Source organism: Mustela erminea, chromosome Y (genome assembly GCF_009829155.1).
Source record: "Mustela erminea isolate mMusErm1 chromosome Y, mMusErm1.Pri, whole genome shotgun sequence".
Lineage (NCBI taxonomy): Eukaryota > Metazoa > Chordata > Mammalia > Carnivora > Mustelidae > Mustela > Mustela erminea.
Window position 1 is genome coordinate 4,970,980 of NC_045636.1, and position 20,748 is coordinate 4,991,727.

The following is a 20,748-nucleotide window of genomic DNA, read 5'->3' on the forward strand; positions in this document are numbered from 1 at the left end:
TCTTTGGAGAAATGTCTCTTCAGATGGCCCATTTTTAAAATTAATATTTAATTATTCCCTCTTAAGGTTATATATTTTCTCTGACATATGATTTGTAATACTTTCTCTTAGTCTCTGTTACCTGTTCATTTTCGTAATGGCATTTTTTAATAAACTTAGGTCACAAAAATTCACTTATATTTTCATCTAAGCATTTTATATATAAATGCTTAAGAAATGATATATATTTTGTATTAAGTATTATATTTTGGCGTGTAATTCATTTGGGGTTAACTTTTATGTATTGTGAGAATTAGAGATCTAAATTCATCTTTTACAGATAGATATCCAATTGTGTTACTATACTTTGTTTAAAAGACTTTTTCCCAGTGAAAAGTCTTGGTTCCCTTGTTAATAAATATTTGCTGTATTTAAAAGGGCTTATATAGGGGTGCCTGGGTGGCTCAGTCATTAAGCTTCTGCCTTCTGCTCAGGTAATGATCTCAGGGTCCTGGGATCAAGCCCTGCCCACTGAGGAAACTGCTGCTCCCTCTGCTTGTGCTCTCTCTGTGTCTGTCTCTCTGTCAAATAAATAAATGAAACCTTTTAAACAAAGGGCTTATACATAAGGGTTTATTTTTGGGCTACCAGTTCTGTACTGTTGAGTTATGTTTATGCTTGTGTTAGCAATTGGAAGATTTCATTTTTATAAAGGACAGTAACCCTTGAATTTTTTTTAATTGTGGTAAAATGCATATAAAATTTACCATCTTAACTTTTTTTATGTAGTTCAGCATTAAGTATAATGACATTTTTGTGCAGCCATCATGATGTTAACACTTTCATATTAACTTCCATCACATTTTTAATTTTAACTTACCTTTCTTTATTGCAATCCTTGAGAAATAGATTTTTGTGTTTTTCTTCAGTGCCTGAGAAATAGGTTTTTTTTTTTTTTAAAGATTTTATTTATTTATTTGTCAGAGAGAGAGAGAGCGAGCACAGGCAGACAGTGGAAGGCAGAGTCAGAGGGAGAAGCAGGCTCCCTGCGGAGCAGGAGCCCGATGTGGGACTCGATCCCAGGACGCTGGGATCATGACCTGAGCCGAAGGCAGCTGCTTAACCAACTGAGCCACCGAGGCGTCCCGAGAAATAGTTTTTTAGCTTTCATTTTTTTCTCTTAAGAATTGTGACCTCGGGGCGGCTGGGTGGCTCAGTGGGTTAAAGCCTCTGCCTTCGGCTCAGGTCATGATTCCAGGGTCCTGGGATCGAGCCCCACATCAGGCTCTCCGCTCCTTGGGAAGCCTGCTTTCTCCTCTCTCTCTCTCTGCCTGCTTCTCTGCCTACTTGTGATCTCTGTCAAATAAATAAATAAAATCTTAAAAAAAAAAAAAAAGAATTGTGACCTCATTATTATTTGGACAGAGATCGACATTACTATTTGGGAAGGGTTAATGCAGAGGTTTTTTTCTTTTTTTTTTTTTTTTTTTAATAAAATATTTTATTTATTTATTTGACAGTGAGAGATCACAAGTAGGCAGAGAGGCGGGCAGAGAGAGAGGAAGGGAAGCAGGCTACCGGCTGAGCAGAAAGCCCGATGTGGGGCTTGATCCCAGGACCCTGAGATCATGACCCGAACCGAAGGCAGCGGCTTAACCCACTGAGCCACCCAGGCGCCCCGAGAGGTTTTTTTCTTAACCGTGATAGTATATTACCGTCACTTTGGGAGCTTTTGAGTTAATACCAGTACTGAAGGTTCCCTGTGCTCTCCATCCACCTATTTAATTTGTCTAGTACAAAGCCTAGGTAAGTGATCTTTAAAATTTTTGAGGAAAAAAATAATAACTATGTTATTAATTCTAAGAATGTGGGTATCAGTCTTTCAGATAAATACGAACATGCCTTTTTTTTAAGTAGCATCTACGCTGAACATAGGGCTCAAACAAAACCCTGAGATCAACAGTCATATGTTCTCCACTTAAGCTGAGCCAGCTGTGCACCCTAGAACACAACTTTTTGATAGTTTGACTAATGCCAGAGTTGTCATTTGAGTTTTAATTATGTTTGCACTATGTCAGCATTTTGTGTGTATCATATTATGTAGATGCTCTTTTACTTCTACAGATACATGTGAACATTTAGATTAAAGAGGCACAACTAGTGGAGTACAGGTACTTTAAAATTGTGGTACAATAAATCATTGATTTATTTGCTTTCATATTTTTAAACATTGAAATTTGACTAGCTTTACATATTAGAATAGGCTTAGGCTTGATTAAAATTTTTGGTTTGTAATTTTGTTTTAAAGATTATTTGAGTTTTCTTCTATATGCGAAATGATTAGCCGCAGATGTTAAGCTGCATTGAGTAAGTTCTCCTTTCATTTTCCTCCCAACATATGGGGGTCATTCGTTTTTCTTTTTGGTGGGTTTAGTCTTTAAAAATGTTTGAATAACCTGATATTACTTAAGGTGCAAAACTGAGGTATTTATCTCCCTATTATTTACTTGAATTATCCAGAAAACCTTAGGTTTGATGTGAAATTATATTAGAGAGTTTGAAGTTTTCCTTTAGTGTTTATGATAGGTTTTCCACAAAAGCTTTTTTTCCTTTTTTTTGGTTTTTTTTTTTTAGATTTTATTTATAAATAGAGAGTGCTTGAGAGAGCACAAGGATTGGGGGTAGAGGGAGAAGCAGACTCCCCTCTGAACAGGGAGCCTGATAATGGGGTTTGATCACAGGACCCTGAGATGCTGACCTAAGCCTAAGGAAGCAGATTAACTGAGCCACCGAGGTGCCCTTCCATAAAAGCTTTTCAAAATCAAGTTAGCATTTGTGGATTTGTGTATGAGAGAGAGGGAGTTTACAGTGTATATGGAATTATTGAAGTAAAAATAATAGACACTTGTAGTTTCTTTTTTCCTTAGTTTAATATGGTAAATTAAATTCTCTTCACATAGAGGAAAAGTTTGCTAGTATAGAATATGTTGGGGGTTCTTAAAGTGGCAGAACACTGTTCTTTTGGTAAATAATATGGAAACTAGATCTACTGTAATAAACCTTAATGGTATAAGTGAAGGAAAGACTCCATGAAATTGTACTGCTTGCTATGTTTTAGGGCTTTGAATTTATCATATCAGAGGGACTTCTTTTTTTTTTTTTTTTTTTTTTGAAAAAAGTGATCATTACAAAATACTTTCAGTGAGCAAGATGTGAAAAGTAGTTTGATGGAAAATCTTACACATATATTTTTAAATTTGTGTGTACTGATTCTGTGCTGTGTTTGCTAGTCCTCTGCTTTATTAAAGATAACTTAATGCGCAGTATGTGCATGTATGCACACATACATTCATAGATACTTATTTGGTAGCAAACCCTTATTTTTATTCTGCCCTCAGAGTTACTGTATAATTGTGGTTTTCTTCTCAGATTTACCTGTGGAGTTTACTGAAAAGAATTAGCTAGGTCTCACTTCTAGAGTAGATTCTGGAAGATTTTACTTGTTTCTTGGGAAAGACCTAGATAATAAAAAAAATTCTCAGATGATCCTTATGTATAGTTTATAGTAGTAGTATAGTTTAAGAGAAGGGGAGACCTCAGACCATTCAGGAATGTTGTTACTTTGCCATTAGGCAGCACTTACCTTCTTTTGAATGTTTAGTGTTGGCAGTGGGGTCAAAAATCTCACACCCAAAGTCACAGGTATATTGTAAATAGGATTTTAATGCAGTAGTTTAAGAACTGGAATTATACTTACAAACTTGATTTGATTATATCTGTTTTATCACTTAGAGGTTCTTCTGATTATCCTTTCTATACTTGTGGCATGTTTCCTTTTCTCTTGCAACAAATACTTGTTGGGCATTTGCCGTGTATCAGTTAGTATCCTAAGCACTTATCCTATATTAATGTACAAAATAAAAATACTGCTTTTTTCTGGAACCATATTTTTTACAAAGTAAGTTGGGGTAGGACTAGCTAATTTTCCTAACTTTGATTTTCTGACATTCTCTTAGCCTACCTCAGTAAAGGTGCTATGATTGAAGTTACATGTTACAGTATTAAACTAGTGGAACTTCCCGAGTTCTTTTCCATTTAAAATAGCTTTTTAGGGGCGACTCGGTGGCTCAGTGGGTTGGGCCTCTGCCTTTGGCTCAGGTCATGGTCTCAGGGTCCTTGGATTGATCCCAGCCCGCATCGGGCTCTCTGCTCAGCGGGGAGCCTGCTTTCTCCCCTCTCTCTGCCTGCCTCTCTGTCTACTTGGGATTTCCCTCTCTCTGTCAAATAAATAAAAAATATAAAATCTTTCAAAAAAATTAAAAAATAAAATAGTTTTTAAAAAAGATTCATTTTGGGGTGCCTGGGTGGCTCAGTTGGCACTACCTACTACTACTACCTACTGCCTTTGGCTCAGATCATAATCCTGGAATCCCAGTATCACTTCTCCCTCTGACCCTCCCCTTTCTCATGCTCTTTCCTTCTCTCTCTCTCTCATTATCTCTTTTTCAAATAAATAAAATCTTTTCTTAAAAAAAGATTCACTCTGAACATTAGTATTCCCCTGTGCAATATAGGTGTGAAGTACAAAAGAATGGTGTTCCTTTTATCTACTGGGTTTAGGGGCACTTGGGTGGCTAAGTGGGTTAAAGCCTCTGCCTTTGGCTCTGGTCATGATCAGGGTGCTGGGATCGAGCCTGCATTGGGCTCTCTGCTCAGCAACGAGCCTGCTTCCTCCTCTCTCCCTCTATGCCTGCCTCTCTTCCTGCTTGTGATCTCTGTCTGTCAAATAAACAAAATCTATCTATTGGGTTTAGGAATAATTTAGGAGTTTAATGAAACAAAGTTTGTGGTTAGAAGACATAGTCTGCCACAGTTCCTCTTTCCCTGTGTTACTGTGTCTGCCTGAGCTTAATTAGTTTTCTTCTTGGTTATGTGTGTTCTGATTTTGTTTTAATTTGTTTTGTTCTGGTGCTTTTTGTTTAATGTCTTCCTTCAGATTCTTATAGGTTAGTGGCATCCATGTTGTCAGTGTAAGGTTTTTTAGGCGAGATAAACACGACACCAGGCGCAATAGGCACAAGGCAAGATTTATTAAAGGCACTCTCTGGCAAAGTTTCAGGGCTCAGGAGAAGGGGAGCCAGGAAAGTTGTGCCAGGAGGAGATGGGCACCCTCAGGTGAGGTTCCACCACTCTGGAAAGCGGAGGAATGCGGAGTCAGGGAAGTCGCACTTGAAGGGAGTCAGGCCAAGGCAGGGCATGGGCTCACATCCACATATGGTAGGGTATTTGGTGATCAGAGGGTATGGGGTGGGTGGTCCTGATACTTCTGTTTCCTACATAGGTATTGGGTTACCTATGGAGAGCTGGGCATACATCCTTTTGGTGGGAGAGTCGGGTTGAGGAAGAGGGAGGAGGGGTGCTGGAAGATGGCGGCCCCGGCAGTCTTTTCTATTGTTCCTCCTGCATTCCCAGAGCCACCGACCCAACATTCCAACCTTTTTGTGTAAGGGGCGGCAGTTCAGATCTGGCTACTTCCTGCTGGCAAAGGGACGTCGTTATAGGGTCCTTTGGATGGGTGTAGGCAGGTGTAGGTTTGCTGGAGGAGTTGGTTGACGGTGACCCTGGATGTGATCCTGAGTGAAGCGAAGAACACAGGGGGCGATTAGTGCTAATAGGCAGAGGAGAATAAGGGGACTTGGGATCAGAAGGAGCCAGTTCATTAAGGGGGAGAGCTACCATGGAGAGGGGTTTATTTCAGAGCGATGCTGGCCACGAAGGGAGTCGTGGATTTTTCCCAGGGCACCAGTATTGGTTTTGACTATACCAGATTCATTGATATAATAGCAACATTCTTCATTGAGGAATAAACATGTTCCTCCCTTGTCTGCGGTGAGCAGGTCCAGGGCTTGTCAGTTCTGTAGGGCTGCCTGGGCCACTGAGGTAACCTGTCGTTGTAGGGATGTCAAGAACTCGGAGGCCTCCACGGCTGTTCAGAGCTATTCAAATAAATCTCAGGTAGCATCTATGGAGTGGGCTAGAGCCCCAGTGCCCAGCCCGGTGGCCACTAGGGAAGACACCAAGGAGACCCCAATAACCAGGGGAAGAAACACAGCCTTTTTCTGTAGTGGGAGGAGCGGGGAGAAAACGGCCATTTCCGTTAGGGCTGGCACCCTCCGGGCTGGCAGTCTGTGATGACCAGCTGAGTAGACCGTGTGGTGTCCCCATGGGTCCAAGTTTCCACTAGGAAGAAGTTCCACCTGAACCTAGGGTCACCTGAGGGGCAGCTGATTGGGGGGGGGGGCAGCTTATTGGGGGGGGTGTAGAAGGAGGAGGGTGAGGAGAAGTGGTGCAGAAAATTTGCAACCGCATGGGCTTGGGAAGTCCAGGATCCTGTAGTAGGGCTGGTTTTAGATTGGAGATGTGTACCCATGGGTGGTGTCCTAGGAGTTATGCCACTGTGGGAGTTGTGAGAATAACAGTATGAGGGCCGGTCCACCTGGGCTGTAAGGACCTAGGGTGAAGTTCTCATAAGAGAACTTGGTCTCCAGGATTTAAGGCCTGGGGGAAGTCTCTGCCTGGGCTGTTGGGGGCGGGGATGGTTGCATCTGCATGAGCCCTTAGGAGGTGAGGGTCAGATGGGGCAGATAAGATAGGAGGGGTGGAGGAGAGGCAGGCAGGTTGTGATTGAGTAGGAGGGGCCTGCCGTACCTCAAAGGGGCTGAGTCCTGACGGGCCTCAAGGAGAGGCCCTAAGGTGGGCGAGGCCCTAAGGTGGGCAAAGGGTTGTCCAAGAGAGGCGGGTTTTGAGAGTGCGTTTGGTGAGTTGTACCTTTGAGGAGGCCATTGGCCCTCTTGACCTTACCCAAGAATTGAGGGTAGTAGGGGATATGGAGTTTTCAGGTGATGTTGAGGCTCTTGGAGATCTGTTGTATGATGCTGGAGATGAAGGCCGGTCCGTTGTCTGATTGTAGGGTTCGAGGGAGTCCAAACCTCGGGATGATCTGTTCAGTGAGAACCGTGGTGACCACATCTGCTGTTTCTCTAGCCGTGGGGGATGCCTCAATCCAGCCTGTGAAGGTTTCCACAGGAGTTAGCAGGTATCTTAAGGTTTTGTTTTGAGGCATGTGAGTGAAGTCAAGTTGCCATTTCTCGCCTGGCTCATGCCTCCGGAGCTGGTGGGTGGGTTCTGGTCTGCAGAGGCCGCCCTGGGCGATGACTGCAGAGCAGGTTCTGCAGGCCTGGTACACCTCCTTAATGGTCTTTTGGAAGAGGGGTTGGTGAAAGAGAGGTTGGAGAAATTGGTATAGGGCCTTTGGACCGATGTGGAGAGAGTGGTGGATGTCAGTAGTGAGGGTGTGGATTAGCCTGTTTGGGAGGGCATTTTTGTCCTGAACATAATACCATTTCTTGCCACCCAACCTGCCACCTAATGTTTTGAGGGCCCAAGTCTCATCGTGTGTACGAGGGACTGTGGGGAGTGTTGAGAAATGGGAGAGGGCCTGGAGAGGAGTTTAAGGCCATCTGTCGGGCTATAGAGTCTGCCTTATTGTTCCCCAAAGAGATGGGGTCCTTGGAGGCCTGATGGCCATGACAGTGGACAGTAGCCACCTCGGTAGGGTAATTGAGAGCCTCAGGGAGTTTGGCAATAAGAGGCCCGTTGACTATGAGGGTTCCCTTGGCCGTGAGAAATCCCCTTTTTCACCAAAGGACAGAATAAGTGTAGGTAATAAGGAAAGCATATTTAGAGTCAGTATAAATAGTGAAGGGCCCTGGTGAGAGCCACCAGTTCTGCCTTTTGAGAAGTAGTCCCAGTGGGAAGGGGGGGCAGCTTCTATGACAGCGTCCAGGGTGACCACTGCATAGGCCATGTGTGGCCGTCCATCTGGCGCTATGAGGAAGCTCCCATCCACGAACAGAGTGCGTTGGGGTCAGGCAGCGGCTGAGTCTGAAAGTCCAGATGGGAGGGAGAAAGTTCTTCCAGAAGTTGAGAGCAGGAATGGGAAGGAGTGGGGAGAGATGAAGGTGTCAGCAAGAGAGTGGCAGCATTTAGACGAGGGAAGACAGACAGTGTGACCTGGGGGTTTTCTATGAACAGCAGGTGGTCGAGTTGGAGACGGGAAGGAATGAGTTGTGCCAAGGATTTGTGGCTGACTAAGTCCATAAGTCGATGTGGGGAGAAGACCATGATGGGCTGTCCTAAGGTAAGTTCAAGGGCCTCCTTTGTCATAGAAGTGGCTGCCGCTAGGACCCTGAGGCAGGGCTGCCATCCCTGGACGGTGACATCTAGTTCCTTGGAGAGTTAATGGGGATAAGGAGACCCTGCTGCCGGAGGCAGTCGATGATGGGCTTAAGTCCTCACCGATGGGTTGCCACTATAGGTCTGGAAATGTCCCATACCTGCGGGTCTACAGAGGGGAGACAGTCCGGGATGGAGGACGAGTTGAGGGGAATAGAGGTGAGCAGAAGTCGAGGGAGAGGGAGAGAGACAAATGGTGGCCTGAAGTTTGTGGAGGATGTCTCTGCCTAGTAGGGGAACAGGGCAGGAAGGGATAGTGAGGAAGGAGTGAGAATGAGAAGGGGAATCCATCCAGGGGTTAGGCTGCACCTCAGGGGCAGGGTGGCCTTTGGAGTGGAGGAAGTACCTTCAGTTCTCATAACTGCAACTGGGGAGGGACAAGTAGGACCCAAGTAAAGGCAGGACAGAATAGGTAGCCTCCGTGTCCAACAGAAAGGAAATGGACTTACCCACTACCTGGAGTGTGACCCTGGGCTCAGCATGGGTGAGAGGGGTGTCCAAGTCTGGGCTCCGTCAGTTATTCTCCAATCCGAGAAGTTGGATGGCAGGACTTACCGTCTCGGGGTCTCCCACGAATGGAGGTTCCAGGAATCCCCCAAGGCTGGGGCAGTCCAATTTCCAGTGGCCCATCATGCGGCATTGAGGGCACAGCCTAGTAGGCGCTTTTGGATTGGGACATTGATGGGCCTAGTGTCCCTCAGCTCCGCACTTGAAACAGGCCCCCAGAGGGGCGCGGTTAAGTGCTCCCTTCTGTTGACCCAGAACCTGCCGGCCTCGGGGCTGCTACCAGGGCTTGCGTCTGCAGTTGGACCTTCTGTTGGCGCTTAATTTCTGCTGCCTCCTCTCAGGAGTTAAAAGACTTTAAATGGCATTTTGACCAGATCAGAAATGGGAGTTTGAGGGCCCTCTTCCGCTTTCTTTAATTTTTTCCGAATGTCAGGAGGTGACTGAGAAATAAAGTGGGTAGCTTGAAACAGTCACTCCTGCTGGAGATGCCGGGTCTAGGCGAGTGTATTAAGTCAGCACCTCGGTAAGTTGGTTAAGAAAGATCGCCCGGTTTTCATTGGGTTCCTGAATGATTTCCCTTCACAGACCTTCTACAACTTCTCAGGTTTTGTCTCAAGTCATTTCCTTCCAAACAACCATCTCATTCAGGACAAAATTACATTCTTTTACTTTCAACAAAATGTACTCCCATTCCTTAAATCTTTCTTACATATCTTCTACTTTCCTACATACAGAGTTGCTTCCTTTATTTCCATCAGTCTTACGGTTAGCAGAATTTTGTACTCTTAGGAATACCCTTACTCATTAACCTCTGGTCAGTTATTAGTCAGTTGTGAATGGTTATAATAGAATTCTTTAGATGTCAATTTATGAATCAGTTAAGCACAAACTGTGCTTACTATACTAACAGATTTAAATATTCTTCTTTTCTTTGTTCTAAGAAGTCAAAAGCACAAACCTATGTTCAGTAATCAATGACTTGGCATTTTATCCTCTTTGAAAAAGACCTAAATGTCCAACAAATTTAATTCCATTTGTCATCCGAGCAAAACTTTAAACTTTCAGGTTACCAAAGACTTTGAAAGCTATCTCAGCAATTACCCATTAAAACTTTGAGACAGACAATTCGCCATCAGTTTAGTCATTTCTTTGCTAACAGATTTTAACAAATAACACGAGCTTATTTGACTTTCAGTAAACTTTGATTGAAGTTTCACATTTACTGCAGATAACTTTGTCAGGAGTTGGGATAGGAGTGGGGAGGGAGAGAGAGGGCACCAGTTCAGAAATCCTGAAAATAAGGGACCTTGGCCCATCTGCCTTGGTGTCTGCCAAGATTATTTAGGTCCATGAGAATCTGATAATTAAACGTGCCTTCCAGAGGCCATTGGGACTGACTTAAGATTGGCCAACAGGCTTAAAACACCCCAGGGAGTTTTAGGGTTGAATTTGGATTGGAAGGTCCCCATGATTCGTTGCCAGGCAACCCGAGGTCTGGAGGAAGGCGTCCCCTTGTCCACCACTGGGTTGCAGAAAAACTGTGTCGACTGCCATAGAAGTTAGGACTTCTCCCAGCCTCTGGGAATCACGGAGGTCACCTGGTGACCTGCGGGGTCCACCCTAACGCCGCCACAATTAGGGCAGGGCTTTCCGGAGGGAGGCGCAGTATCAGGGGAAACTCAACATGGCTTCAGAAGTGGCATTTGGAAAGGCAGATCCAGGTCCAGGTCCGCCTAGGAAGAGGAGAGAGGAAGAGGAGAGGAAGAGGAGAAAATGTCCTAAATGCTTTAGGTCCAGGTCCGCCTAGGAAGAGGAGAGAGCCTCCCCACCAGGGTGGGGGCTCAATCTCCTCCCTGGTTTCGGCACCAAATGTAAGGTTTTTATAGGCGAGATAAACACAACACCAGGCGAGGTAGGCACAAGGCAAGATTTATTAAAAACACTCCACATAGTTTCAGGGCTCAGGAGAAGGGGAGCCAGGAAGCCCTGGGAGGTGGGCACCCTCGGGCGAGGTTCCACCACTCTGGAAAGCGGAGTTGGGGAACCTGCACTGGGAGGGAGTCGGAGGGGTTCTTTTATTGAGCCAAGGCAGGGCATGGGCTCACATCCATATATGGTAGGGTGTTTGGTGATCAGAGGGTGTCGGGTGGGTGGTCCTGATTCTTCTGTTTCCTGCACAGGTATCAGGTTACCTATGGAGCCGTGACCTGGGCATACATCCTTTTGGCAGGAGAGTCAAGGGTTGAGGAAGTGGGGGGGAGGGGGCTGGAAGCTGGCAGCCCTGGCAGTCTTTTCTGTTGTTCCTCCTGTATTCCCGGAGCCACCGACCCAACAGTCAGAATTAAGATTTCTAAGTCACTGGTAGTCCTAGCACTGGAAAGTGTCAGCATTTAGGTAATTATTTGTTGAATATCAACAGTTCATCATTTCCTACATAATTTACCCTATTTTTACAGTTTTACTGATAGTATTCATTACCTGGAATAGTTTAACCTCACTGTTAATCATTTTAAGATGAAAAAATGATGTCAGAGAGGTGAAGGGCAACCAAAGCAGTACAGTCTTGAATTACCTTTTTCATGAAATTGCCATCATAATGTCATATCTAACAAGTTAACTTTTTGAATTCTGTTGCTTTTTTATTCCTCTTAGAAAGTTCTCTGTTGAGGGGCACTTGAATGGCTCAGTCATTAGACATCTGCCTTCAACCTAAGTCATGATCCCGGGGTCCTGGAATCAAGCCCCATGTTGAGCTCCCTGAGCTCAGAGGGAAATCTGCTTCTCCCTCTCCCACTTACCCTGCTTGTGTTCCCTCCCTCACTATATCTCTCTCTGTCAAACAAATAAATAAGATCTTTTAAAAAATATTTTCTGTGAGTTATTTCATGTTTATTAATTCTCTCCCTGCTAAACTTGGCAAAGTCAGAGACATAGAGAGGTCCTGCATGATATTTGACTTACTTTCCAAAATCTAGACCTGTTTGGTGGGATCTAGAACTGCTTGTGCATTACTTAATGGTACTTCAGTTTATCCTTTTTAAACATACTGGAAACCCAAGTTTAAAGAAGTCATTTTACTTTGTATGGTTCTGAGCTGGTACTTTGAGGATTAGATTTCATTTTCTATCAGCATGTAAAGGAATGAGAAGATAATTTAAAAAGAAAAAGGGAACGGGATCTCTGTTTTTCTATATCATATGCCCATTTTGTTTCTGCTGATTTATTTCATTTAACATTGTTTTTGCTGATGGTCACTAACACTGGTGACATTGACCACCTTCCTCTTTTTCTGGTCATTTTCCTTAGGTAGCTATTTCTGTGACCTAAATTGTCTATTTTTGGTTTGACTCTCAGAATTTACTATATGATATAAGATCCATGTTCTGCTTACACAGAATTTTGTCTCTCGGATAATGTGAGTTATTTTATTTTATTAATGATTTTATTTGACAAAAGTGAGGGAGAGCTTGAGTGGGGAAGACACAAAGGGAAAGGGAGAAGCAGGGAGACTACTTGAGCTCAGTCCGAGGACCCTGGGATCTTGACCTGACCTGAAGGCAGTCACTTAACCACCTGCGCCATCCAGGTGCACCATTGAGTCTTTAAATAGTGCTTTAAGAACCTAGACGAGTAGGATGCCTGGGTGGCTCAGAGGATTAAGCCGCTGCCTTCAACTCAGGTCATGATCTCAGGGTCCTGGGATTGAATCGGGCATCATTGTACTCTCTGCTCAGCGGGGAACGTGCTTCCCTGCTTCCCTCTCTCTCTGCCTACATGTGATCTCTGTTAAATAAATAAAATCTTAAAAAAAAAAAAAAACTAGATGAGTGATACTTAAAATTTGAGCATTAAGAAAAATCACCTGGAGAGCTGGTTTAAAACAGATTGTTGGTCTCTTCAGACAACGGATGATCTAAACCTGGAGAAGACCCTTGAGAATTTGCAGGTAAGGTCTTCAGATAGACTTGGAAAACCGTTAGCCTATACTGTTTCCAGTGAACCCCACATTTCTTTAAGATTAAATACTGAATTTCTCTAATTTTTCTTAAACTTTGGTGTTTGTGGTTTTTTTGTTTGTTTTTTAAAGATTTAAAGATTGTTATTTATGACAGAGATTACATGCAGGAGGAGAGGCAGGCAGGGGTAGGGGGGTAAGTAGGCTCCCTACTGAGCAGAGAGCCTGAAGCAGGGCTGATCGCAGGACCACAAGAACATGACCTGAGCCAAAAGCAGAGGCCCAACCCACTGAGCCACCGAGTCGCCCCTAAACTTTTGTGTTTATTTGTAATTTTACATATACTAGTTAGTGTAGCAGGCAAAGGGCAACAATAGGAATAAAAACAATTGCATGAATCCGTTGATTTACAGATTTACCGATTACCTCCCCCAAAACCTTTCGAAGCTCGTTCTGTGAGATACATTGCACCATTTTCGAAGCAGGACATCATGAGATGTGGGACATTGATGTTCAAAGGAGACAAAAATGAAAAGGGGCATAGTTAAACTAAATAATAACTACTTTGGTGTCAAGGGATAATTGGACATTAAGTTATGGTTTATCATTTGATGCAGAACTTTTCATGTACATACCTTCATTTATGTGTGTCTCTGTGTGTGTGTGTGTGTGTGACATACACTTGGGCATATATGTACATTTGTGTGAGTGGGTGTTTAGTTTCGTATGTGAAGCTTAACGCATATTTATGTGGGGCAGGAAAGTTTGGAGACCATAGAGAAGGCAGAACACTTGTACAAACATTTTATCCCCCATGATACCACCATGTGGAAGCATGTGGTTCATTGTTTAAAATAAGATGTAATTTCAGACCTTCATCCTGTGTATTATGAATTAGTTAATCTTTCCCTTGGTGCCCCTTTTTGATTGTCAACAATTTTTGTTATTAACAAGCTGTGATGAACATTTTGAGCTGATAAGTATTAGAATGTTGAGTCAAAGTTTTCATTAGTTTCAGTACATTTCAGTTTAATAATAAGTGTTTTCAAATGTTCGTCTTTACTTACTGTTCTGCTAGAACTCTGCTATGTGTTATTTCTTCATTCTACTTGGGAGACATTGCTTTCATGATCCTGATTTCTATGTCACATACTTTTTACCTGTCCCCCCAATACTGCTCAAAACTGGCATCATTAACTTAATTTTTATTTAACTTACTAACATTATTTCATGCTTAAAAAATCACACATACATCCAGAAACACCCCTCATATCCTCCATTTATTTTAACTTTCTGCATACTAGGCTTACAGCTTTGCAACTTTAGTTTCAAAGAAACTAAACCACAACCCCTCCTTACCCCCTGTTTTTAAAAAAAGAAAATGTCAGTTACTTTTCATCTTCAGTGACTGAGGTTACTGGATGGTTTACATATAACTGTCAGGTGGCTCAGGCTCTTTTAAGTAAGTCTTTTTATTTTATCTTTTTTCTTTTAAGATTTATTTTAATGAGAACAGGCGAGAAAGCAGGGGGAGGGGCAGAGAGACAAGAGAGAGTCCTCAAGCATGGACTAAGCATGGAGCCCTTCTCAGGGGTCAGATCCCAGGACCCTGAGATGATGACCTGAGCCAAAGTCAAGAGTCAGACGCTTGACTGACTGAACCACTCAGGTGCCTCTAAATAAGTCTTTTAAAAAACTGTCTTCCTCCTGACGTTTCTGAGGAGGCTGTTCTTACTTGCAGATTAGGTACTTTTTTTAATCTGCCATTTTCAGACATGAGGTGTATTGTGTTTATTATATTTTTCTGTTTATGTAAATTAGTTAAACAGTCACAAGTAATACATGATGACTTGAAAATTTTATGTAATTCAGTATCAGAGTTTATATTAGTAGTTCTCAGTTTTGGGTGATTTTGCTGTCTTATCAGACATTCAGCAATGTCAGAGACATCTAAAAATGTCTGACATTTTTCGCGCTAATGATTTAGGGGCAAGTTGGTATGTACTGGCAAGTATCTGGTAGTTAGAGATCAGTGTTGCTCAAAACATTTTAGAGTGCACAGAACCATACAAGTTAGTATCTTCTCTACTTCATCCACCACCCCAAAGTTATATAGTCCAAAATGTTTATCATTAAAGCTAAGATAACTTGGTCTGCAGTTTCCATATGACCATACTTCTCCTATTAGACTTGTGGCCCATAGCTTGTGTACAGGTAAATTAGAGGGAGAAAGAGTTTTAGAAGAGAAGCCTAAAGTAGTAGTGTCCACAGATTTATTCTTTGCCTAATATTAGAAGGGTATTATCTGAGCCACATAAATATCAGTGTCTGAAAGTGAATTGCTGTTTTTGGAGGATTATTTTAGCCATACTCAGTAAAGCCTGAGTGGGAGAATTAGTTGTAAAAAGAAAACCATGGGAGGCTTCTTTGGCCTCCTTCCAGCTACATAGGGCCACAATACACATATTCCTCATTCGTACCTCCTTTTTTCTTCCTGCTCTTCCCAAGTATGTGTAAAATTCTTACCATACTGATTTCACTAGAAGGGAGTTACTTTGACATAGCTTCCAGTCTTTTCCATGGTTCTTTAGTGTTCTCCTCCCTCCCCCCAACCCCCCCCCAACCCTTGTTCTTAAAAATAGGCTCAATGCTGGGGCTGAAACTCACAACCCTGAGATCAAGGGTAAGTCACCCAACTGGCTGAGCCACCCAGGTGCCCCTAATATTCTCCCATTTAATTTAATTGTTGATGTGAATGCTTTGATGTTTCCTGTTACTCTCTTTGGACTGTGTTTTCTGTTTACTTGGAGTGTCTTCTCATATGTGTGATGTATAATCTTGAGTTCCTGTGTCATCTTCAGTTACCTCTAATTGCTAATGATTTCTCTTTGAACTTCAGTAGCACTTTATCATGAACTTTATGTTTGCTGGTTTTTTTGTTTTTTGTTTTTTGTTTTTTTACATCTTTTGTATTTTTGTATTCTGTTAAGTACAGTTCTGCTTGCATGGTCTTTTGCTTAGTAGGTAGTTTTTAATAATTCAGTTTTGCTTACTTATCAACACTTGGGCAATGAGTACATAGATTCTAAAGAATTATTACAAAATGCAAATTATTTTATCACAATATTATTTGATATTGACTGGTTTATTATTACACAATCTGAGAGAGTACCATTGTGCTTGGTATTCATAGATTTTTTTTGTGATGCCTGTTGAGTGAAGTTGATTTCTAAGGTAAAGCTTCTTTTTGAATGATCATATTGGTCTGGTTAAGTGTGTGTGGTGCTTAATAAAATTTTATATCACCCTTAGGATTAAGTATTGGATTATAATTCTCGCCCTTCAGCCACCTACTGAGCAAGTTATATAACCTCATTGAATTATCTTCATTCATTGAATACCTTGCTAGTCACAGGGAGATGTATAACTAATCTCCACTTTAAGACTGTACATCTAATGGGCCAGACAGTAAAAGCTATATTAAAATAGAGGTGTAAAAAGTAAAATAGTAGATGTGAAGGAAATAATTTCAGTTTGAGGTTGTGTACTGTTTGGTGGTCTTTAAAGCTGTAGGATTTTGGTAACTATACAAATTTAGGTCAGGGATTTCCAGAGATAGTAAACACTTGAGATTGAGGAATGAAAGTGTGTGGTATATTTAGGAAAAGACTAGAAGTAGAATATGGAAGGAACCCTGAATATTTATTTAGGAGGAGGGAATTATGGGATGAGACTAGAAAGCTAATTTGAATGAGATTAGATCATAAGGGATTTCAAGTGCCATGTTAAGGTTCTTACATTTAATTTTTTTTTTTTTAGATTGTTTATTTATTTGACAGAGAGAGATGTCGAGACAGCACGAGCAGGGAGAGTAGGAGAGGGAGAAGCACACTCCCCACTGAGCAGAGAGCCCAATGTGAGGCTTGATCCCAGTACCCTGAGATCATGACCTGAGCCAGGGGCAGATGGGTAACAACTGAGCCACCCAGGAGCCCACATTTAATTTTTAAACAATAAAGTGGGCCCTTTTCCTTTTGGGAAAAGGAGACATGATGAAATCTGTGTTTTGTAGACAGGTTGGGAGAAATTCTGGTGACTTTTTGGAGGTAAGTTGAAGATGAATCTGGTAGCTGAAGAACTGAAATGTTATTTTTAGCAGTTTGGGCGAAAGACGTTTGAGATATATTTGGGGTTTTTTTGTTTGTTTTAGGATTTTATTTGTTTATTTGACAGAGAAAGATCACAAGTAGGCAGGGAGACAGAGAGAGAGAAGCAGGCCCCTTGCTGAGCAGAGAGCCCAATGCAGGACTCGATTCCAGGACCCCGGGATCATGACCTGAGCCAAAGGCAGAAACTTAACCCCCTGAGCCAGCCAGGCGCCCTTAGAGATAGTTTTGAGGAATGAAATTAAGCATTGATACTCCTAGGGCAGGAGTGCCTGGGTGGCTCAGTCAATTAAGGGTCTGCTTAATGAGTCATCATGATCTCAGGATCCAGGGATCAGAGTCCTGCTTCAGACGCCTTCCTCAGCTGTGAGAGTCTGCTTCTCCCTTTCTCTGCCACTCCCACTGCTTGTGCTTTCTCTCTCTCTCTCTCTCAAATAAATAAAATCTTTTTAAAAAGAGAGAAAGGTTCATAAGGCTGCCATGGTTAGGCAGAGATGCTATTTTGACTTTTCTGTCACTGGCTGAAATACTGAACTAAGAGCCAGGGTATAACAAAATATTACCGAACTTGGCAACTTAAAACAACATATTTATCTTAGAGTTTCTGATGTCAGGAATCTAGGACCAGCTTAGCTGATGGTTCTGGTTCAGGGTTATTTAGAGACTGCATTCAGGTGCCGGCAGTGGGTAGCAGTTATCCATCCATCTGAGGGCTTGACTGGGGCTTGACATCTACCAAAACTCATTTATTTGACTTATGGCAGGCAACATCAGTTCCTTGCCATGTGGATATCTTGGCAGTACTGCTTTAGCATTTCAGGGCAAGTGTTAGCTGCCATGTTGAGAATACACTTTTTAACAAGTTTCAAGAATATTAATGCTGGTAAAGATTTTTACCATAATAAATTTTCCCTAGATATAAAAATCTGCTAGGGAACATATAATATTAAGAGGAATTTTAGCTTTACTCCTATGAAGAATAGAGATAAGCAGTGATTTTAAGCTTTGGAGTGAATGGTTTTAGATGACATTTTTACCTAGGTTCTGTTTTTTTTTAATCACAGTAAGATAATTAGCAAAGGAGCTTATTTTGTGTTTCATTTCTCAAACTTTCTGTTTTCAGGCTTCTTCACACTGTAAAATGTTTTGCGAATCTCAAGAAGCTTCAGTTTATGTGTGTTCTTGATATTTACCATAGTGTAATTTAGAATTTATAGACTTACAATTTTAGATTATATAATCATGTAATTTATAATTCCTAATTATATAAATATAGATTATATTATGTAATTATAAAATATTAGAATTTATAGACAATAAATAGACAAAGTTATTTACCTTTTCATTTGAAAAAAGTAAATTAATTACTAACAAATATTTTTCAAAGATTCCGAGCAAAAAAATTACTTTACATTTTTTATAGACTTTTTTAAAAAATATTTTTTTTTATTTATTTAAAAGAGAGAGAGAAAGATCACAAGTAGGCAGAGAGAGCAGGCAGAGACGGGGGAAGAGGCTCCCTGCTGAACAGAGAGCCCGATGCGGGGCTCGATCCCTGGACCTTGGAATCATGACCTGAGCTGAAGGCGAAGGTTTAACCCACTAAGCCCCCCAGGTTCCCCTTTTTATAGACTTTTTTAAGAGCAGTTTCAGATCTGCAGAAAACTTACACAGAAAATAGGATTCCTGTACTCCCCACCCCAAAGTTGCCTGTTATATTAGTGTGATTAGTGTGATAGATTTGTCATAATTAATTAACCTATATTGATATATTAGTATTGACTAAAGTCCATTGTTTACATTAGGGTTCACTTTTTGAATTGTATAGTTTTGTGGATTATGGCAAATGCAAAATGTCATGTATTTGTTATTATAATATCAGATAGGGTAGTTTTAGTCTCTAAAATGCCTGGTGTGCCTCTTGTTCATCTCTCTTACCCACTGCCCAAGTACTTAGTGTTTGTACATTTTAGTGCTTTTTCTAGAATGTCATATAGCTGGAATCATACTGTATATAGCTTTTTCAGACTGGCTGCTTTTAACTTAGCAGTGTAACATGTAAAGATCTCCATGTCTTTGATAGTTCATTTCTATCACTGAATAATATTTCATTGAATGTGCCACAGTTTTTTCACCTGTCACTTGCAGTATTTGACAAATGTGAGTGAAGCTGCTAACATTTATGTAGGCTTTTGTATGAATATGTTTTCATTTGACTAAGCCTAGAAGGGTGATTGCTGAATTGTATGGTAAGCCTATTTTTAGTCCTGTGAGAAACTGCCAAATTATCTTTTAAAGTGTGGACTACCACTTTGCATTCCCAAAAGGAATATATAAAAATTCTCTTACTAGGACAATAAGACTATCATTTTGCTATCAGGATAGGAAGCCTAAAGCATTTTGTAGACTGTATAAAGATTATAATGTTTTTTTATTCTATTTTGATAGTCATTGTAGCCATATTTCTAGATCTTGAGGAAAGAGTTGAGTGAAAATAATTGGAGGAAGTTTTTGAACACCTACATCAGATAAAGATTTTGGATTTGAGGTGGAGGATTTCTTAACATGAGTTATGAAAACAGTTGCAAAGGATAAGTGGAGATTGGCAGACCTTGGCTCTAAGGCATTTGTTTTGGTTGGAGAATTTGACATATTTTTTGGATGTCTTGGAATTCACTGATGAACAAAACTATAAGGCCACAGTCATTATGGAGCTTAGGTTTTACCAGATCAGGTAATAGTCACATACATACCAAAAAAGGGAAGTTCATAGGTCTGCAAGAGTCAGTTGTAGGAAGAATGAAGTCAAAGTGACCTCTTCAGAAAGGCCACATTTTCTTTGAGGCTTGAAGAAATAAGCAGAAGCCTCCAAAATATCTTGAGGAGCATACTTCACAGCAACATGAAGAAGTAAAAAAAAAAAGTTACTTTAAAGCTTAGGGCAGGTTTATTCTCCTGAAAATACTATTCTCACGAATTTTTTTTCTTATGAAGGGAAAAAAAACCTTGGGAGATCACTTATTGGGTAATTGTTTAAGGATTAGCACCCAGTTTTATCATAAATATTTTGAAAAATCATTACATGTATTAATCTTTATAAACTGTACTTTGCAAAGGTTTTCATTTTAGTTCTGTTTCTTCATGAACATAGAAATATGTCAACCCAATAAATACCGGATTAGTTTCATCTTGTCCTATGGCAAGGAAAAGAATGAACTGCTGCTTTATATAGTATACTTTTCCAGACAGTGGTATATTAACAGATGCACTTTCAGACTTATCAAATAAATTGTAACAATTCAAAGTTTTAATTATGTGCTGTCATTAAAATTTAAATATACTGTTAATTTACAAGTATTTTTGTACCTTACCTCATTTTGCATAAGACTTAGAATGCTTATTGAACTGTAGTGAGAGTAAGCTTTATTATATGCACTTAAACATTTTTTTTTTTAAAGATTTTATTTATTTATTTGACAGCGAGAAATCACAAGTAGATGGAGAGGCAGGCAGAGAGAGAGAGAGAGGGAAGCAGGCTCCCCGCTGAGCAGAGAGCCCGATGCGGGACTCGATCCCAGGACCCTGAGATCATGACCTGAGCCGAAGGCAGCAGCTTAACCCACTGAGCCACCCAGGCGCCCCGCACTTAAACATTTTAAGTCACTGTGACTTCTATTTTCTTGGTATAATATTAATTGCAGAATGGTTCGTAGTTGCTATTAAAGTTTACTATTTCAAACTTGGTCTTTTTGAAAATAGTGGTTTGTGAAAACAGTGAGGTAAATAGCTTTGAGTTTTTTTATCCTTGCCCATCTACTGAGTCCATATTATGCATGTGTTTATTAA